The sequence below is a fragment of the Kogia breviceps genome, chromosome 20, assembly GCF_026419965.1.
Source record: "Kogia breviceps isolate mKogBre1 chromosome 20, mKogBre1 haplotype 1, whole genome shotgun sequence".
NCBI classification, from domain to species: domain Eukaryota; kingdom Metazoa; phylum Chordata; class Mammalia; order Artiodactyla; family Physeteridae; genus Kogia; species Kogia breviceps.
The window spans coordinates 31,995,210-32,014,879 of NC_081329.1; the positions used below are offsets into that span (position 1 = coordinate 31,995,210).

A 19,670-nucleotide genomic window follows, 5' to 3' on the forward strand; every position below is an offset into this window, starting at 1 on the left:
GGCACTGGGAAAACTGGACAGCTACATGTAGAAGAGTTAAATTAGAACACTCCCTAACACCATACACAGAAATAAACAAAAAATGGATTAAAGACCTACATATAAGGTAAGAAAGTATAAAACTCTTAGAGGAAAACATAGGCAGAAAATTCTATGACATAAATCACAGCAAGATCCTTTTTGACCCACCTCCTAGAGTAATGGAAATAAAATCAAAAATAAAGAAATGGGACCTAATTAAACTTAAAAGTTATTGCACAGCAAAGAAAATCATAAATGAGATAAAAAGACAACCTTCCGAATGGGAGGAAATATTTGCAAATGAAGCAACTGACATGGGATTAATCTCCAAAATATACAAAGGGCTCATGTACCTCAATATCCAAAAAAGAAACAACCCAATCAAAAAATGGGCAGAAGACCTAAGTAGACATTTCTCCAAATAAGACACACAGATGGCCAAGAGACACATGAAAAGATGCTTAACATCACTAATTTTTAGTGAAATGCAGATCAAAACTACAGTGAGGTATCACCTCACAGTGGTCAGAATGGCCATCATCAAAAGAATCTATAAACAGTAAATGCTGGAGAGGGTGTGGAGAAAAGGAACACTCTTGCACTGTTGATGTGATTGTAAATTCTTACAGCCACTATGGAGAACAGTATGGAGGTTCCTTAAAAAACTAAAAATAAACTACCATATGACCCTGCAGTTCCACTACTGGGCATATGCCCTGAGAAAACCACACTTCAAAAGACACAGGCACCCCAGTATTCATTGCAGCGCTATTTACCATAGCCAGGAGATGGAATTAACCTAAATGTCGATTGACAGATGAAGGGATAGAGATGTTTTACATATATACAATGGAATATTACTCAGCCTTAGAAAGGAACAAAATTGGGTCATTTGTAGAGATGTGACTGGACCTAGAGTCTGTCATACAGAGTGAAGTGAATCAGAAAGAGTAACAAAATATTACTTGAGTATTCTGTGATTAAACAAAAGAAATTGCTATGACTAAAGTTGTGATTCACAGTGAAATACTGGCAAAACTTAGAAAATAGTTGCCAGGAAAATAGCTAACTGAAAACACAACTGGCCTTATTTCTTGATATATAGCATTTCTGTGCAGATATATCCTTCCTTTCAGGTTCATGATTAATATTAGAGAAGACTCAAGGGATATATAAAGAACACACTTAGAGCATCTACTGAGAACTCCCAGAAAGGCACTTAAAACCTTTCTAAGCAAATGGAAGCAAGTTGATGTTCAGTTTTAATTCAGAAGTCTCAGAAATTCCTTTCTCCTGGACCAAACTCTAGAAATAATAGAAGAGATAGTAAAATATATACTGTGACTTCCTTTGAAAACAAAAAGATAGTTTAGTGTTACATGAGTTGTGAAAAGTACCTAAAAATCACAAAAGAGAAGGGAAGGGACTGAAGATTAAGGTGGGCATCTGGGTTGCATGGTGGGGGGGTATAGCAAGTGCAACCACAGGAAATGACAGCAACACTGATGGGTTCTGAGCCTGGAGGTTGTGGAAGCCAGCACAAGGGAGCTCAGAAGGAACCAGTCAGATGATTAGTTGCCATAGGATCAGTTAGGAGGGGTGAATCATGTACTATGTCCCTGATTGCTACTACAAGAATTACCAAACATAGTAAAGACCAACGTGTAATGGTAGCACATGGTCTTCCTTTATGTGTAAAGTATAATTGGGGATATTGGGGTAGAAAAATAAGGCAGTGTTCTTAATGTATGGTGTCACTGCAAAGGAAGAAGAACCACCGATATACAGAAGATCAGCCATTAAAGTATCTCTTGTCATCAGTCATCTTCCCTCATATTCACTGGAAATATTGAGGAGTCCAAGCTCCACTCCAGCCAGACATCTCACCTGTAAACTATATTCAAGAAGGAAATCAAAGGTGGAGACAGAACTATATATAAGGAATTGTTTCCTTTTAATATAGAACAAAGAGTAGAAATGTTATGAGAATTTGGCTAAAGTAGTTTAAAAACATTTTAAAAATGTGATGTAATGGAAGCCATTAGACCGATAGACTTCTGCCTCAGGTACAGAGGGTAAAGAGCAGAGCATGCTCAGGGTACCTTGAGAGGGCACATGGCATTGGTGACGATTCACGACTGAGGCTAATGTGGGGAGAATGCTGTCTGTAAGCTAACCAGAAGCCTTTAGATGTCTTTGACCACTTTTCTGTGCCTCTGATTAGCATGGCTTCTGTGTCCTTGTGCTTAAGGAGCTGCATTGTGGACTTTTGGGAAGACTTCTTGGGGGTTCCTGGAGCTTTGCCTTCCTATGTGAAAATTGGAAGTGTCAGGGACTTCATGTCCTGCCAGGGCAGCCCTGCATCAGTGACTTACTAGTGAGATGTTCTGAAAACTCAGCTGCCTTGCCTTGAGTCTGGAAAGACTTTGAGTTATAATTCACATTCAGGCGGACACTGGAGTTCTCCCAGGAGCACATCATAAGCCACTTGCACATGGTCCTGGCCTCAGCATCTACATCTGGGGAACCTGATAAGTCATATCAGTGGTCATTTTGGAGAGCTGTGTGAAAGAAAGGTAAGATGTACAGGATGAGGCAATGTCCAGAGGGTCTTGAAAGTCAGGCAAAAGAGACTTCTTCTGTCACCAAATGAATGCTTGTTATTTTGTTGAATGGTCAATGTTCAATAGTCAACTGGCTGCTGTGATTTATCCCTAAGTGACATGGTACTTCAGTTACAAATTACCTTTATGATATAGCCCTGGAGAACAGGTCAATATGAAGAACTCATTGTCCAGCTCCCAGTCTAGCGTCTCTACCTCTTTCATGTACAGCAGTGGTTTTCTATTTTATTTTATTTTATCTTATTTTATTTCATTTTTCTTATTTTATTTTTTATTTTTCAACTAAAGAAGCCCTTATTCATTCCCCAAATAAAGTTGTAAGCAAAAGTCTAAAATAGAAGAATTAAAAACAGGTTGATCCCGAGGTAGTTCACTCCTGAGATGCTGCCACCACAAGTACAGTTATGGACTGAGATGAAATCTTCTATACCTACTTCCTGCACTTCTGGCATGACTGAATAAAAGAGCCTTAAGGAGTGCTAGTGAGTGGCTTTTCTGTTTGTGTGTGTGTGTGTGTGTGTGTGTGTGTGTGTGTGTATGTGGTGTTTGTGTTTTATTTCCTATCCTTTTCCTTCTTTTTCCTTTTCTCTGTCTCAGTGAAGGATATGGCATCCCACTGGATTGACACTACAACCAACCCTAACCACAGGGCAGGTAGGCATCTGCTTGATTTTTGGACGGAAAGGGAGAGGCTAGGCTAGCCCTGCTCAGAGGCCATTGGACAACAGGGCTTTATGTACTGAAGGTCTGCAGCTCAGCCAGGGCTCTGAGCTAAAGGTCGCAGAGTCAGGCAGGTATTGTGAGGACTACCGAGCAGGCCCAGAGAGACAATCTAAAAGAACACAGCTGCTCAGATGAAGATAGAAAAGCCAAACAAAATAAGTCTCTGGGACAGAAGTACTAGGGAGTTGATAGTAAAAACAACAACAACAACCTCCTTTTCAGGGAAGGAATGGAGCCCCCTGTTTTATGCTTGAGGAAATAAAATGAGGGCCCAGGGGAAGGGAGTAAAATGCTGATGTCACACTCAGGGCTACAAGTAGCATAAATACACGTTTGGACAGAGGTGGAACCTTCTGTACCTACTGCCAGCATATCTGTCATACTGAACAGATTTTTAAAAATTGACGTGAAATTCATGTGACCCAAATAAGCCACTTAAAGTGAACAATTCCATGTCATTTGGCACATTCACAACTTTGTGCAACTATGACTTCTATCTAGTTCCAAAATATCTCACTACCCCCGGTAAAACCCCAGACTCATGAAGCAGTTACTCCCCATTTCCTCAAGCCTCTGGCAACCACCAGTCTACGTCCTGTCTATGTTCTGCTCCACCTTCGGCTACTGTGAACAGTGCTGCTGACAACATTTGTGGTCAAATACTTTTTTCTGTAACTGTTTTCAATTCATTGGGTATATGCCTAGCAATAGAACTGTCCAAATGAACAGTAGAATTTTAAGAGGTGCTTCCAAGTGACTTTTCATTCTATATGCTGTGATTTTCTCTTCCTCTCTTTCCCCTTCCCTTCCCTTCCCATCCCTTCCTTTTACTTATCTTTTTTGGTGCCGAGGCTCACTGCAAGGATACCACAACCCAACCCACCCCCAGGGGCAAGTGGCCAGCCCAGTGATCTTCTGGATGAAAACAAGAGAAGTTGCCATGCAAGCCGTGACCACAGACCATCCTTCACAGTGCTTAGTGCACAGAAGGCCCATGGAAAACAGCCAAAATAAAAGTTACACCCAGGCAGCAGGAAGTTCTGAATGTTTCTTTGTTTCTCTTTTTTCCCCCTCTTGAGGAGCAGAAACTCAGAGTTGTGGGTGAAATCTGCCTATTTTTAAAGTTGGCTCTGAACTTTAAAAATAGTTAAACCTATAGAGGGCAAACAAAATAAGTCTCTGGGCAGGATGCAGCTATATACAGAGTTGGCAGTTAACAACTTCCTTCTGAGTGAGAGGAGGTGGGGTCAGCCACTTTGTGGTTGAGGAACTAAACTGTGACTTGGGGGAAGGGAAAGGTCAGTTCATCAAAGAAGAGCCAACAGGTGTGTTGTTGTTGTGGGCATCGGGCCAGGGCAAGGGAGCAAAGTCCAGAGGGGAGAGCCCACAGACCCCTTGCTCTGGGGCTGTCAGCCTCCACAGGCTCCTCTCTCCTGTGGAATTCTGCATATTTGTGCTCAGGGAGTGGTGTCCTCAGCCTGCCTGAGAGCAAAGGATCTGACTCTTGTCATTTATGGCTCCTGGAGACCTTCGCCTTAGGGTGTTGCTTCCATCAAGATAAAACGTCCTCAAGAATTCCCTTAAACTGTGCAGACAACACAACAGAGCCTCCCTGGAGTTTGGGTATGATCATTAGAGAATTTCTGATCAGCTAATGCAGGAGGGGCAGGAGTGATCATGAATTTGCTGATTGCAGGACTAACTGGGCCCTTTGGGACACACCCAGGTGGGGACAGAGAAGGTGGACATTGCTGTTTCAATTATCCAAGAGGGAAATCCTGTCCCCTGAATCACGTGTTGTACACATTAGCTATATTTTATATACTTTAATCCTCGCAACAAACTTTTAAAATAAGCTCTCTTATTAGCTCCAACTTTCTGAGGGATAAACTGGCTTTTAGAGATGCTTAAATAACCTGCCCAAGTCCTCACACTTGAGGTGTCACATGGCTGTTACTCTAACCCTGAAACTGAGCAGGGCCCTGCGAGGCACCCAGGTATGGAGGCTAGGCCTTTTATTTTTGTCCCCCATTTCTTGTAAGCAAGACTCCAGCCTCCATGACCTTCCCTGAGTTCCAGAGGGCAGATTCGAACAGTTGCTTATCAAGGGAGGAGCAGGTAAGAAACCACCCCCACCCGAAGCAAGATTAAAGGGACCAGAGAAGCTCATCAAGATTAGGAGACTGACCACTTGAGACCCTGTACACATGCTCATCTTGTCCACAACCCCACCCTTGGGAAATATTTTTATAAAACTCCTTATCAAATCTTCCTGGGTTGGGACACATAGTTTTTTCGAGGCAGGAGCTTTGTCTGGCAAAGTAATAAAGCTTTCCTTTTCTACTTCACCCAAAACTCTGTCTCCAAGATCTATTTTGGCACTGGCATACAGAGAAGCTGAGCTTTCGACATCAACCCCGACAGTTTGAATTGGGGTATGTTATCTCCTCCATTATTCTGTACAGTAATTACAGCATAAGAACTCAAGTTATATGTCAGCCAAACTTTCTGAACTGGTTTAGGACCTGACATTCGGGTCTGTGTAGTATCTAGTCTCCTGGAATCACATTTGAAATAGGATTAAGCCCCAATTTCAAAGCACAACATATCACTTACCAAGCTCTCCTGGGTCCCACAACCAGGAACTGGGCTGACTGTCGTCCTCCCACTTCCTGGACAAGCCCAGGAAGAGACCTCACTGGTTTGCAAACTGCTCCACCCCTTGAATCTAGTTAGAATCACCAGGGAGCTCTGGGAAATGTAGTCGTGGGAACTTGGGTTGTCCTTGTGCACCTCTTGTTCAAATGTACTCTGGTGACACCTGGCACCAGGCTGAGAGTGGAGTGACCTTGTAATCCATACAGTTCTTACTCTTAGGGAGGCTGAATCAAGATATCCTAAGTGTAACGTGGGAGGTTAGGGTTTTAAGGGGATCCGGGAAAAACAGGTTCAGTAACCTAGAGGAGCAAAAGGAAAACATAGAGAGAACACTCTATGACATATATCACAGCAAGATCCTTTTTGACCCACCTCCTAGAGAAATGGAAATAAAAACAAAAAATAAACAAATGGGATCTAATAAAGCTTAAAAGCTTTTGCACAGCAAAGGAAATGATAAGCAAGATGAAAAGACAACCCTCAGAATGGGAGAAAATATTTGCAAATGAAACGACATATAAAGGATTAATCTCCAAATTTACAAGCAGCTCATGCAGCTCAATATAAAAAAAAACAAATAACAGATCCAAAAATGGGCAGAAGACCTAAATAGACATTTCTCCAAAGAAGATATACAGATTGCCACCAAACACATGAAAGAATTCTCAACCACATTAATCATTAGAGAAATGCAAATCAAAACTACAATGGGGTATCACCTCACAGCAGTCAGAATGGCCATCAAAAAATCTACAAACAATAAATGCTGGAGAGGGTGTTGAGAAAAGTGAACACTCTTGCACTGTTTGTGGGAATGTAAATTGATAGAGCCACTGTGGAGAACAGTATGGATGTTCCTTAAAAACCTAACAACAGAACTACCATATGACCCCACAATCCCTCTATTGGGCATACACCCTGAGAAAACCATAATTCAAAAAGAATCATGTACCAAAATGTTCATAGCAGCTCTATTTACAATAGCCAGGACATGGAAGCAACCTAAGTGTCCATCAACAGATGAATGGATAAAGAAGATGTGGTACATATATACAATGGAATATTACTCAGCCATAAAAAGAAATGAAACTGAGTTATTCATAGTGAGGTGGATAGACCTGGAGTCTGTCATACAGAGTAAAATAAGTCCGAAGGAGAAAAACAAATACCATATGCTAACAGATATATATGGAATCTAAGAAAATAAAATGTCATGAAGAGACTAGGGGTAGGAGGGGAATAAAGCACAGACTCCTAGAGCATGGACTTGAGGATAGGGGGAGGGGGAAGGGTAAGCTGTGACGAAGTGAGAGAGTAGAATGAACATACACTACCAAACGTAGGGTGTATAGCAAGTGGGAAGCAGCCACATGTCACAGGGAGATCAGCTAGGTGGTTTGTGACCGTCTAGAGGGGTGGGATAGGGAGAGGGGGAGGGAGGAAGATGCAAGAAGGAAGAGATATGGGAACATGTGTATATGTATAACTGATTCACTTTGTTGTAAAGCAGAAACTAACACACAATTGTAAAGCAATTATGCTACAATAAAATGTTAAAAAAAATAATCATGTACCACAATGTTCATTGCAGCTCTATTTACAATAGCCAAACATGGAAGCAACCTAAGTGTCCATCGACAGATGAATGGATAAAGAAGTTGTGTCATATATATACAATGGAATATTACTCAGCCATAAAACGAAATAAAATTGAGTTATTTGTAGTGAAGTGGATGGACTTGGAGTCTGTCATGCAGAGTAAAGTCAGAAATGGAAAAACAAATACCGTATGCTAACAGATATATATGGAATCTCAAACAAACCCCCAAATTTATGAAGAATCTAGGGAAAGGACAGGAATAAAGATGCAGACCTACTAGAGAATGGACTTGAGGACACAGTGAGGGGTAAGGATAAGCTGGGACAAAGTGAGAGAGTGGCATGGACATATATACACTACCAAATGTAAAATCGATAGCTAGTGGGAAGCAGTTGCATAGCACAGGGAGATCAGTTCAGTGCTTTACGACCAACCAGAGGGGTGGGATAGGGAGAGTGGGAGGTAGGGAGATGCAAGAGGGAAGAGATATGGGGATATATGTAAGTGTATAACTGATTCACTTTGTTATAAAGCAGAAACTAACACACCACTGTAAAGCAATTATACTCCAATAACTATGTTAAAAAAAAAAACCCTACAGCTAATTTCATACTTTTAGTGAAAGACTAATGACTTTTCCCCTGAAATAAGGAACAAAGGAAGTCAATGTGATAGCCTCTGTATCTTCCTCTGGCTTTGCAATTAGAGCCCATATTTCCCTTTTCTGTCTCAATAAAATTATGTTTATCCTCAAAAAAGAAACTCTTAGAGGAAATCATAGGAAGAACACTCTATGACATAAATCACAGCAACATCTTTTTTGACCCACCTCCTAGAGAAGTGGAAATTGAAACAAAAATAAACAAATGGGACCTAATGAAACTTAAAATCTTTTGTGCAGCAGAGGAAACTATAAAAAGGATGAAAAGTCAACCCTCAGAATGGAAGAAAATATTTGCAAATGAAGCAACTGACAAAAGATTAATCTCCAAAATATACAAGCAGCTCATGCAGCTCAATATCAAAAAGCAAACAGCCCAATACAAAAATGGGCAGAAGACCTAAATAGACATTTCTCCAAAGAAAATACACGGATTTCCAACAAAAACATGAAAGGATGCTGAACATCACTAATCACTAGAGAAATGCAATTCAAAACTTCAATGAAGTATCATCTCACACCAGTCAGAATGGCCATCGTCAAAAAATCTACAAACAAGAAAGACTGGTGAGGGTGTGGAGAAGTGGGAAACTTCTTTCACTGTTGGTCTGAATGTAAATTGATTCAACCAGTATGGAGAACTAACGACGTTCCTTTAAAAACTAAAAATAGAACTACCATACTATCCAGCAATCTCACTACCGGGCATATACCCTGAGAAAACCATAATTCAAAAAGAATCATGTACCACAATGTTCATTGCAGCACTATTTACAATAGCCAGGACATGGAACCTAGGTGTCCCTCAACAGATGAATGGTTAAAGAAGATGTGGCACATATATACAATGGAAGATTACTCAGCCATAAAAAATAATGAAATTGAGTTATTTGTAGTGAGGTGGATGAACTTATAGTCTGTCATAGAGAATGAAGTAAGTCAGAAAGAGAAAAACAAATACCATATGCTAACACATATATATGGAATAAAAAAAAAGGTTATGAAGAACCTAGGGGCATGATGGAAATAAAGACACAGACCTACTAGAGAATGGATTTGAGGACATGGGTAAGGGGATGGTGAGAGAGTGACATGGACATATATACACTATGAAATGTAAAATCGATACCTAGTGGGAAGCAGCCACATAGTACAGGGAGATCAGCTCTGTGCTTTGTGACCACCTAGAGGAGTGGGAAAGGGAGAGTGAGAGGGAGGGAGACACAAGAGGGAAGGTTTATGGGGATATATGTATACATATAGCTGATTCACATTGTTATACAGCAGAAACTAGCACAACATTGTAAAGCAATCATACTCCAATCAAGATGTTTTTTAAAAAGGAATATACTGTTCAACACAGGGAATATAGCCAATATTTTATAACTAGAGATAGAGTACATGCAATAAAAATTGTGACTCAGTATAAAAAAAAAGAAAAAAAAAGTCTAGCCTGAAGAGAGGCACTTGATGACAGGTTACACTTATATGGATAAATGTGTTTTATAATAATTTATTATTTCATTGGTTTATTCATTCCTTTAATAAATATTTAATAAGAATCTTCCATGTGCAAAAAAAAAAAGATTGTATTGCTATAAACTTGTCTCTTGGAATTGTTTTTGCTCTATCCCATAGGTTTTGGGTCATTGTGTTTTCATTGTCATCTGTGTGCATTTTTTGATTTCCTCTCTGATTTCTTCAGTGATCTCTTTGCTGTTTAGTAGCATATTGTTTAGCCTGCATGCATTTGTATTTTTAAATAATTTTTTCCTATAATTGATATCTAGCCTCATAGCTTTGTGGTAGAAAAATATGCTTTTTACGATTTCAATTTTCTTAAATTTACCGAGGCTTGATTTGGGACCCAAGAGATGATCTATCCTGGAGAATGACACATGAACACTTGAGAAAAAAGTGTATTCTGTTGTTTTTGAATGGAATGTCTTATAAATATCATTTAAGTTCATCTGATCTAATGTGTCATTTAAAGCTCGTGTTTCCTTATTTATTTTCTTTTTTCTTTTTTTGTTCATTTTGAATGATCTGTCCACTGGTGAAAGTGGGGTGTTAAAGTCCCCTTGTATTATTTTGTTACTGTCAATTTCCCCTTTTATGGCTGTTAGCATTTGCCTCATGTATCAAGGTGCTCCTGTGTTGGGTGCATAAATATTTACAATTGTTGTGTCTTCTTCTTGGATCGATCCCTTGATTATTATGTAGTGTCCTTCTTTGTCTCTTGCAATAGTCTTTATTTTAAAGTCTATTTTGTCTGATATGAGAATTGCTACTCCAGCTTTCTTCTGATTTCCATTTGCATGGAATATCTTTTTCCATCCCCTTACTTTCAGTCTGTATGTGTCCCTAGGTCTGAAGTGGGTCTCTTGTAGACAGCATGTATACATGTCTTATTTTGGTATCTAGAAGCCAGTCTGTGTCTTTTGGTTGGGACATTTAATCCATTTACATTTAATGTAATTATCAATATGTATGTTCCTATTCCCATTTTCTTAATTGTTTTGGGTTTGTTATTGTAGGTATCTTCCTTCTCTTGTGTTTCTTGCCTAGAGAAGATCCGTTAGCATTTGTTGTAAAGCTGGTTTGGTGGTGCTGAATTCTCTTAACTTTTGCTTGTCTGTAAAGGTTTTAATTTCTCCATTGAATCCGAATGAGATCCTTGATGGCGAGAGTAATCTTGGTTGTAGGTTTTCCCTTTTCATCACTTTAAATATGTCCTCCTACTCCCTTCTGGCTTGCAGTGTTTCTGCTGAAAGATCAGCTGTTAACCTTATGGGGTTTCCCTCGTATGTTATTTGTTGCTTTTCCCTCGCTGCTTTTAGTATTTTTTGCTTGTATTTAATTTTTGATTCTTTGATTAGTATGTATCTTGTCATGTTTCTCCTTGGATTTATCCTGTATGGGACTCTCTGTGCTTCCTGGACTTGATTGACTATTTCCTTTCCCATGGTAGGGAAATTTTCAACTATAATTTCTTCAAATATTTTTTCAGACCCTTTCTTTTTCTCTTCTTCTTCTGCGAACCTATAATTCGAATGTTGTTGCATTTAATATTGTCCCAGAGGTCTCTGAGACTGTCCTCAATTCTTTTCATTCTTTTTTCTTTATTCTGCTTTGTGGCAGTTATTTCCACTATTTTTTCTTCCAGGTCACTTATCTGTTCTTCTGCCTCAGTTATTCTGCTATTGATTCCTTCTAGAGAATTTAAAATTTCATTTATTTGTTGTTCATCATTGTTTATTTGCTCTTTAGTTCTTCTAGGTCCTTGTTAAACATTTCTTGTACTTTCTGCATTCTATTTCCAAGATTTTGAATCATCTTTACTATCATTATTCTGAATTCTTTTTCAGGTTGATTGCTTATTTCCTCTCATTTGTTCAGTTTGGTGGGTTTTTACCCTGCTCCTTCATCTGCTGCCTATTTCTCTGATTGTTATCATCTGGTGCCTGGAAGTCTCTGGTGGTCCAGTGTCCTGGACTCAGCTCCCTGACCTCAGAGGCTCAGGCCTGACACCTAACCAGAGCACCAAGACCCTGCCAGCCACACAGCTCAGAATAAGGGGACGAAAAAAAAGGAAAAAAAATAAATAAAAAGAAGAGCACACCCAAACCAATGAAAAAATCCACCAATGATAACAGGCACTAAAAACTAAATTATGATAAACATAAAACCCAGAAACAAATCAGACGCAGAAAGCAAACCCCAAGTCTACATTTGCTCCCAAATTCCACCATCTCAATTTTGGGATCATTCATTGTCTATTCAGATATTCCACAGTTGCAGGGTTCATCAAGTTGATTTGGGGATGTAATCTACTGCTCCTGAGGCTGCATGGAGAAGTTTCCCTTTCCCTTCTTTGTTAGCCCAGCTCCTGATGTTCTGCTTTGGTTTTGGCCCTGACTCTGCATATAGAACATTCTCAGGCATCTGTTCCCCTCCCAGACAGGAGGGAGTTAAAGCAGCGGTTGATTAGGGCTCTCTTGCTCACTCAGGCTGGGGGAAAGGAGGGGTACAGAATGTGGGGTGAGCCTGTGGTGACAGAGGCCAGTGTAAGATTGCAACAGTCTGAGGCATGCTGTGTGTTCTCCCAGGGAAGTTGTCCCTTGGTCTCGGGACCCTTGCAGTGGTGTACTGCCCAGGCTCCTGGGGGATGTGGGTAGTGACCTGTGTTTGCACACAGGATTCTTAGTGGCAGTGGCAGCAGTGTTAGCATTTCATGCCTGTCTCTGGGATCTGAGCTCATAGCCATGGCTCATACCCATCTCTGGAACTCAATTAGGTTGTGCTCTGCCTTCTGTGAGCACATGGGGAGGGAATCCCCTCTCCTCGCACACCCTGAAACAATGGTTTCTTATCTCTTCAGCAGGTCCAGACTTTTCTCCAGCTCCCTCCCAGCTAGTGTGGTGAGCTAGCTCCCCCAGGCTGTCTTCATGCAGCCAACCCCAGTCGTCTCCCTGAGATCTGACTTCTGAAGCCCTAGCCTCCACTCCCAGCCCCCACCTACCCCAGTGGGTGAGCAGACAAGCATCTCAGGTTGGTGAGTGCTGGTCTTCACTGATCCTCTGTCTTTGAAATCTCTCCACTTTGCTCTCTGCACCCCTGTTGCTGCACTCTCCTCCATGGCTCCAAGGCTTCCCCCCCGCCCACCTCCCATCCTCACCAGTGAAGGGGATCCCTAGTGTGTGGAAACTTTTCCTCCTTCACAGCTCCCTTCCAGAGGTGCAGGTCCTGTCCTTATTCTTTTGTCTCTGTTTTTTCTTTTTTCCTTTGCCCTACCCAGGTACGTGGGGATTTTCTTGTCTTTTGGGAACTCTGAGGTCTTCTGCCATTGTTCAGTAGGTGTTTTTAGGAGTTGTTCCACATGCAGATGTATTTTGATGCACTTGTGGGGAGGAAGGTGATCTTCACATCTAACTCCTCTGCCATCTTGAAGGTCTCCCTCAAAACTGAGGACTTAAGCCTGGTGCAGCCTCTCAGATAGCTCTAAGGGACCACTCTGAAGAAAAAGGAGGAGCCAGGATATATAGGATTTTTTACAACAAAGACCAGGTAGTTGAAATATTAAAAGATTACTGTTAAGTAAAAAAAATATATCTTGAGTGAAAGGAATTAGTGATTTTCCATGTGTGGGAAGATGCAAGAGTCTGGACTTATTGAAATCATTCCTTTGATATGCACCTCAACTATCTGGGGACAGTATCCTATGATTTCTAATCCTGAGTCTCCTCAGGGTGCACTGTCAGGCGTGGCTGCAGAGGCTGATAGCCTGATTGTGGGCATCCTGTTTCTATCCTGAGTTCCCTCAGGGCTCACTGTTGGTCTGGCTATAATGTGATGGCTTGATGGCTGCAACTGTTTGTTTACTGATATGGCAGGCAATAGTTTTTTCAATGACAGATAGAAGTTTGCAATTCTGAGCTTCCCCTTGGAGATTTCCAACCTGATACCCATCCTAAGTAGTTTATCAAGTGATTCCTTTCAACTCTCTTGAAGTGTTCTAGTAATTTTAACTTTCCTCATTTGTATGAGACCACCAAAGATGGCTGTTTGCTTGCTCTCTGTATATCCCCTGCTCAACCTCTCCCTGCTTCACCTACATCCTAGAAGCATGATTGACCTTCTCCCTTAATTGTAGAGTCCAATCAGTAAATACTTACATATTTGCCCCCTTCCTCCTCTAGTGATTGTTCTACTCTTTAGGTCAGAATGGCTCCCCTTTGATAGTTTAACAAAAGGAAGACATCTGCCCCAGGAAGGTACTTAGCCCAAGGGGCTAAGACGGGTTATGAGTGCTGTGCCTGCCTGCTGGTTTCCCTGGTAACCAATGAGCCAATATGATGTCAGTTCCCCCTATAACTGGTCCCTAGTCCCCTTAGGAGTGAAGATTGCCACCATGTCCTGCCCTGCTGTCCAATGCACAGCAGTGGTGGAGTGACCCTCTAGGACCTTGCTTCCAACATATGAGATCCCCCAATCCATTAAACTGTTAATGTCTCTATTGTTGAACCCTGGGCTCTTTCTTTTGTCTTGAAGATGGGCAAGTAAAGGCTTTGCAGGCCTGTGTGGTGCAGCTCAACAACATCTCATTACAACTCCAGTGATCCATTCCTTAAATCTCTGTCTTCCCAGGGTACTCTAGTTCCCTTGCCATGCCCTTTCCAGAATCTTTCCCCTGGTGAAGGACAGTTCATTATTCTCCATCATGCTTCTCTTCTTTCAGGATCCTAACCTCAGTCAGATTTAGAATTAAGTGATCTAATAAAAATTCTCAATTCATTCCTTTGTATGGCTGAGTAATATTCCATATGTGCCACATCTTCTTTATCCATTCATCTGTCGATGAACATTTAGGTTGTTTTCATGTCCTGGCTATTGTAAATAGTGCTGCAATGAACATTGTGATACATGTCTCTTTTTTAATTATGGTTTTCTCAGGGTAGATGCCCAGTACTGGGATTGCTGGGTTATATGGTAGTTCTATTTGTTCTATTAAGGAGGTTCTATTAAGGAACCTCCATACTGTTCTCCATAGTGGCTGTATCAATTTACATTCCCATCAACAGTGCAAGAGGGTTCCCTTTTCTCCACACCCTCTCCAGAATTTATTATTTGTAGAATTTTTGACGATGGTCATTCTGACTGGTGTGAGGTGATACCTCATTGTAGTTTTGATTTCTCTAATGATTAGTGATGTTGAGCATCCTTTCATGTAGTGTCCATCGACAGATGAATGGATAAAGAAGATGTGGCACATGTATACAATGGAATATTACTAAGCCATAAAAAGAAATGAAATTGAGTTATTTGTAGTGAGGTGGATGGACCTAGAGACTGTCATACGGAGTGAAATAAGTCAGAAAGAGAAAAAAAATACCATATGCTAACACACATATGTATAGAATCTAAAAAAAGAAAAAAAAGGTCAGAAGAATCTAGGGGCAAGAAGAGAATAAAGATGCAGACCTACTAGAGAATGGACTGGAGGATATGGGGAGGGGAATGGTAAGCTGGGACAAAGTGAGATTGGCATGGACATATATACACTACCAAATGTAAAATAGATAGCTAGAAGGGGAGCAACTGCATGGCACAGGCAGACCAGGTCAGTGCTTTGTGACCACCTGGAGGGGTGGGATGAGGAGGGTGGGAGGGAGGGAGATGCAAGAGGGAAGAGATATGGGGACATGTGTATATGTGTAACTGATTCATTTTGTTGTAGAGCAGAAACTGACACACCATTGTGAAACAATTATACTCTAATAAAGGTGTTAAAAATACTAAATTCTTTCTATTTTATAACCCACTTGTTTGTAATTAATTTTTTGCTTGTTTCAAACTCTGGATCTTGGACTTTATTAGCACCCATGTTGTTCACAGCTGTATCCCAACAGTTGTGAACAACATGGGTGCTAATAAAGTACTTGACACCTGGTTAATAATAATATCTGCTGTAAGAATGAATTAATTATATTAATCAAGAAGACAGATAATGTGTTATATAACACTATACCAATTAGGTTTAGGTTCATCTGTGAGTGACAGAACTCAAGAAAACTGTGGCTTAAATAAGATTAAGTTTATTTATCTTTTATAAAAGAGGATAAAAATAAACAGTCCATGATTGTTGGGTAGTTTCATAAAGTCCTCAGTGACCCAGTCTCCTTCTGTCTTCCTGTTCTGCCATCCTCAGCTTGTGGCTTCTACCACCTAGTTCAAGATAGCAATGTGAACTCCAGCTGTAACATCTGCTTTCCAGCTGCCAGGAAGAAAAGAGGGTTGAAGATATAAATAGCCCTTCCTTTAAGGATACTTGCTATGAACTGAATTGTGTCCCTCCCCTGAAAATTTGTATGTTGAAGTCCTAACTCCCAGTGTGATGGTATTTGGAAATGGGGATCTTGTGAGGTAATTAGGGTTAGATGATATGAGGGTGGGGCATTCATAATAGATTAGTACCCTTAAAAAAAAGAGACACCATGTCTCTCTCTCCTGCAAATGAAGAAGAGGTTGTGTGAGGACACAGACCTATGGTAGCCACCTATAAGCAAGAGAAGAGACATCAGAATGAAGCCTACCTTGCTGATTCCTTCATCTTGGATTTTCCAGCCTCTAGAACTGTGAGAAATAAATTTCTGTTTTTTAAACCACCCAGTCTATGGAGTTTGTTATGGAAACCCGAGCAGACGGATATAATGATTTTTTGGAAGATATACAAATTTAGTTTTCAAATAAAAACAATATTGAAATCTTGCCTTTGTTTAACATGATGCAACTATCTCTTACACAACCAAAAACCTTGCTAAATCTCTTCCCCCAAATGATTAAAAGTCTGGTCAAATCACATACTTTCTTTTGATATACTTCAATTTAAATAAGAAATGTGAAGATAACGAGTAGTAACACATTTTATGTTAGATGGAAGGAGAATGGTAGAAAAGAGAAAAAATTGGTTAATTCACACCATATATTCATATCAAAATAAGTATGAAATATAACCATAATAGTCCTTGTTTCTGCATCTGGTCACATGATCATAACTGTTGTTTATAACTACCTCTCACACTATCCATTCTGTATTCCTTTTGTTCTCAGCAAGAAGATTAATGTGTTCAGGTGGTAGTCCCATCTACCATTACTGTGTCCCCTGTTGGAAGCTTTTCTCCATTGTGAACCAAATCTTCTATACCTGTATAGCCCAGGGTCATGGAGATGGAAATGATGCTAGTGGATTGCTAGAAGTAGTAGTGAGAGGAGCCACTCTCTTGGGAGCCACCTCTTGGTTCTTGGACCCATGAATTCCGGTGGTAGAAGAAATAACACCAACACTGGTTATTTATTTAGAGGATATACCACATCCTGGAAGATATTACTCTAGCCTCACAAGGTGTTTCCTATATCTTTCAAAGATCTATTCTACAAAACTATCAGGCTGTATGCTTCAGGGTAAAAAAGAACACAGTAAGACCAGTGAATTCTATGAGCATGGGCCAATAGCTGTGCTTCATTTGCTGTAAAATGGGTTTCTTGGTAAGAAGTAATTCTATGTAGAATAACACGAAGATAAATATGTCAGTTAATGGATAGTGGTTTTAGCAGGAATTTTGCAGATAGGAAAGGCAGAGTAAGTGTCTATTCCAGTGAGAACAAAATGTCCCCCTACTATGATGAAAATAGTACTATATAATCAATCTGTCACTAGGTGGCTGGCTAATTCCCCCAGAGAATGGTGTTTTGGGAATTCTCATCGCCCAACTCACTTCATCCAATGCTCACTTCCTGCAGTCCCTTGTACTCATCCCATAATTCAAGTCTGTTAGGCTTCCTCCCAAATTTAGCTGTTGGTTTTATATTGGCCTGCTAAACTCACAATCTGATTTGGTTCCCTTCCTTTGCCTTTTCTTTTATTCTCCTTCACAGTTACTTATACTATGTGGACATTGTTGCTGCCAGTGGTTTGACCATAACCACTCCTATTTCGGGGTATTTGGGGCATCGTGTCATTTTGTTTGTTAAAGATGTTGTCCATGGCTTTTTTTGGTGCTATCCCAGTTTCTCCTTCTAGTTTGCTTTCTTTTATTTTCTATTTTTAGGGAGTATGAGAGATTCACAGAGATTAAAAAAATAATACCTCTGTTACAGCCACCTTGCTTTCAGGTTGTATTGATATACTTCCAAAACTCCCCAAATGTTTTACTGTGCAGTCAGAATTGGGAATAAACACTATTAGAGGGGTTTAGAGAGTATGAGCACTTGGAAAATCCAAGTATCTGGATTTTCACACTTCCTTCTGCTGCAGGACTGGAACGAACTAAGAGGAGAAGTTGGAGAGGTCCTAAGAGGTTTCATCCAGGCCCCAAACTCATTACATCAGCATTCAACCAGGAGCCAAGCTTCCTTTCATCTCCATGAGGATTACAGGACAAGGAAGTAACCCCCATGCTATTGTAAGATGTGACTAAAATGCAGCACAAATCCCTGGAACTGTTCATGTTCTGTGTGCCCTGGGGTAGGGTTTTCTCACAACCCATCTTGACCATGTCTGAATAGTACATTTAACCAAAATTCTCCGTTTGCTATAACAATTAATGCATAGGTTGGCTCTCTTATTAAGTAGGTCACAGGCAGCTCAGGCTAAATTACATGTTTTAAGACCTCAAATATATTCAAGATTCCATCCCAAGTTTCTTTCTTTCTTTTTTTAAATTAATTTTTATTGGAGTATGGTTGCTTTACAATGCTGTGTTAGCTTCCACTGCACAACAAAATGAATCAGCCAAGTTTCTTAATTTCAACATTATTATTCAACTCTGGTTTTTATCTGTGCAAAATTTCAAAACAAAACCAATGATCCCTCCCCAAATGAAAACAGAAAAGCCAGCATGAAGCTGTCCCCCAAATGATAGGATAATTTGTTATTTCAAATAGCAAATGTTATAGAAATGTTAGGCATAGAGGCTTCAGAACATTTGTCTCATACAGTTGTGTTTACTTACCTACTCCTCCTCCACTGTTATTCGAAGTTTCCAGTGACTGAAGTTTCTCTCTGCATGTTTTCAATTTCCAGTTTTTTTTGCTGCAGCAGCTGCTATGGTTCTGTTCCCAGTGAATTTGAGGTTCTTGATGTCTCATTGCAGAAAGAATTCAGTGAGAAACAAAGTTATAGTTAAGAAGTGGATTTATTTAGAAAGAAACACACTCCATAAACAGAGTGTGGGCCATCTCGTAAGGTGAGAGAGCCTCGAAATATGGCGTGGTTAGTTTTTGTGGGCTGGGTAATTTCATAGGTTAATGAGGGGATGATTATTCCAATTATTTTGGGGAAGAGGTGGAGATTTCCAGGAATTGGGCCACCGCCTACTTTTCAGCCTTTTATTGTTAGCCTCAGAACTGTCATGGTGCTGGTGGTTGTATCATTTAGCATGCTAATGTATTACAATGTGTGTATAATGAGGCTGAAGGTCCACTGGAAGTCAAATATTCCACCATCTAAGACCTACTTGTTTCTAATCAGTTTTTATTATATCCTATGGCTGTCATTCTTCTAAAGGTTGTGCCCTGCCCCCTTTCCTCTTGTTTCAGTTCTCCTGGTCAGAAACTGGCTACTCAAAGTGAGTGTCAATTCTGCCTGGCTTTCTTATTCAAGGTATTTGTTCTCTATTCTTGTGTTTGCCTAGGCTTCCCTCTGAGGTAAGTTATGGTGCATTTCAATTATGTATTTTCCAGTGACAGGTAGTTTACTGCATATCCCCTCCATGTGACAATAATTTGAAGGAATTTATTTAAGGTCCTCCAGAGTAATGTAATTTACCCTTCCTAAGTCAGCAGATCTGAGTTTTAGTCCTGGCTCTGTATACTCTGTCAGCAG

At 40.3% G+C, this 19,670-nt stretch overlaps 1 protein-coding gene across 5 annotated transcripts in view; it reads right to left on the bottom strand.

Annotated features, from left to right (window-relative positions):
• The window catches only part of LOC131747336 (arylamine N-acetyltransferase 1), a 50,272-nt gene extending 31,430 nt beyond the window's left edge, over positions 1-18,842 (bottom strand). For 3 of the 5 annotated variants that reach the window (XR_010838525.1, XR_010838524.1, XM_067022680.1), the window contains exon 1: positions 5,985-6,035. The gene's annotated coding sequence lies outside the window, so the exon portion shown is untranslated. Of the gene's footprint in view, positions 1-2,396; positions 2,583-5,984; positions 6,036-18,798 lie in introns of those variants that run through there. The other 2 variants (XM_067022681.1, XM_067022682.1) reach the window with 2 other exon arrangements.
• Between the last annotated feature and the right edge of the window lie 828 nt (positions 18,843-19,670).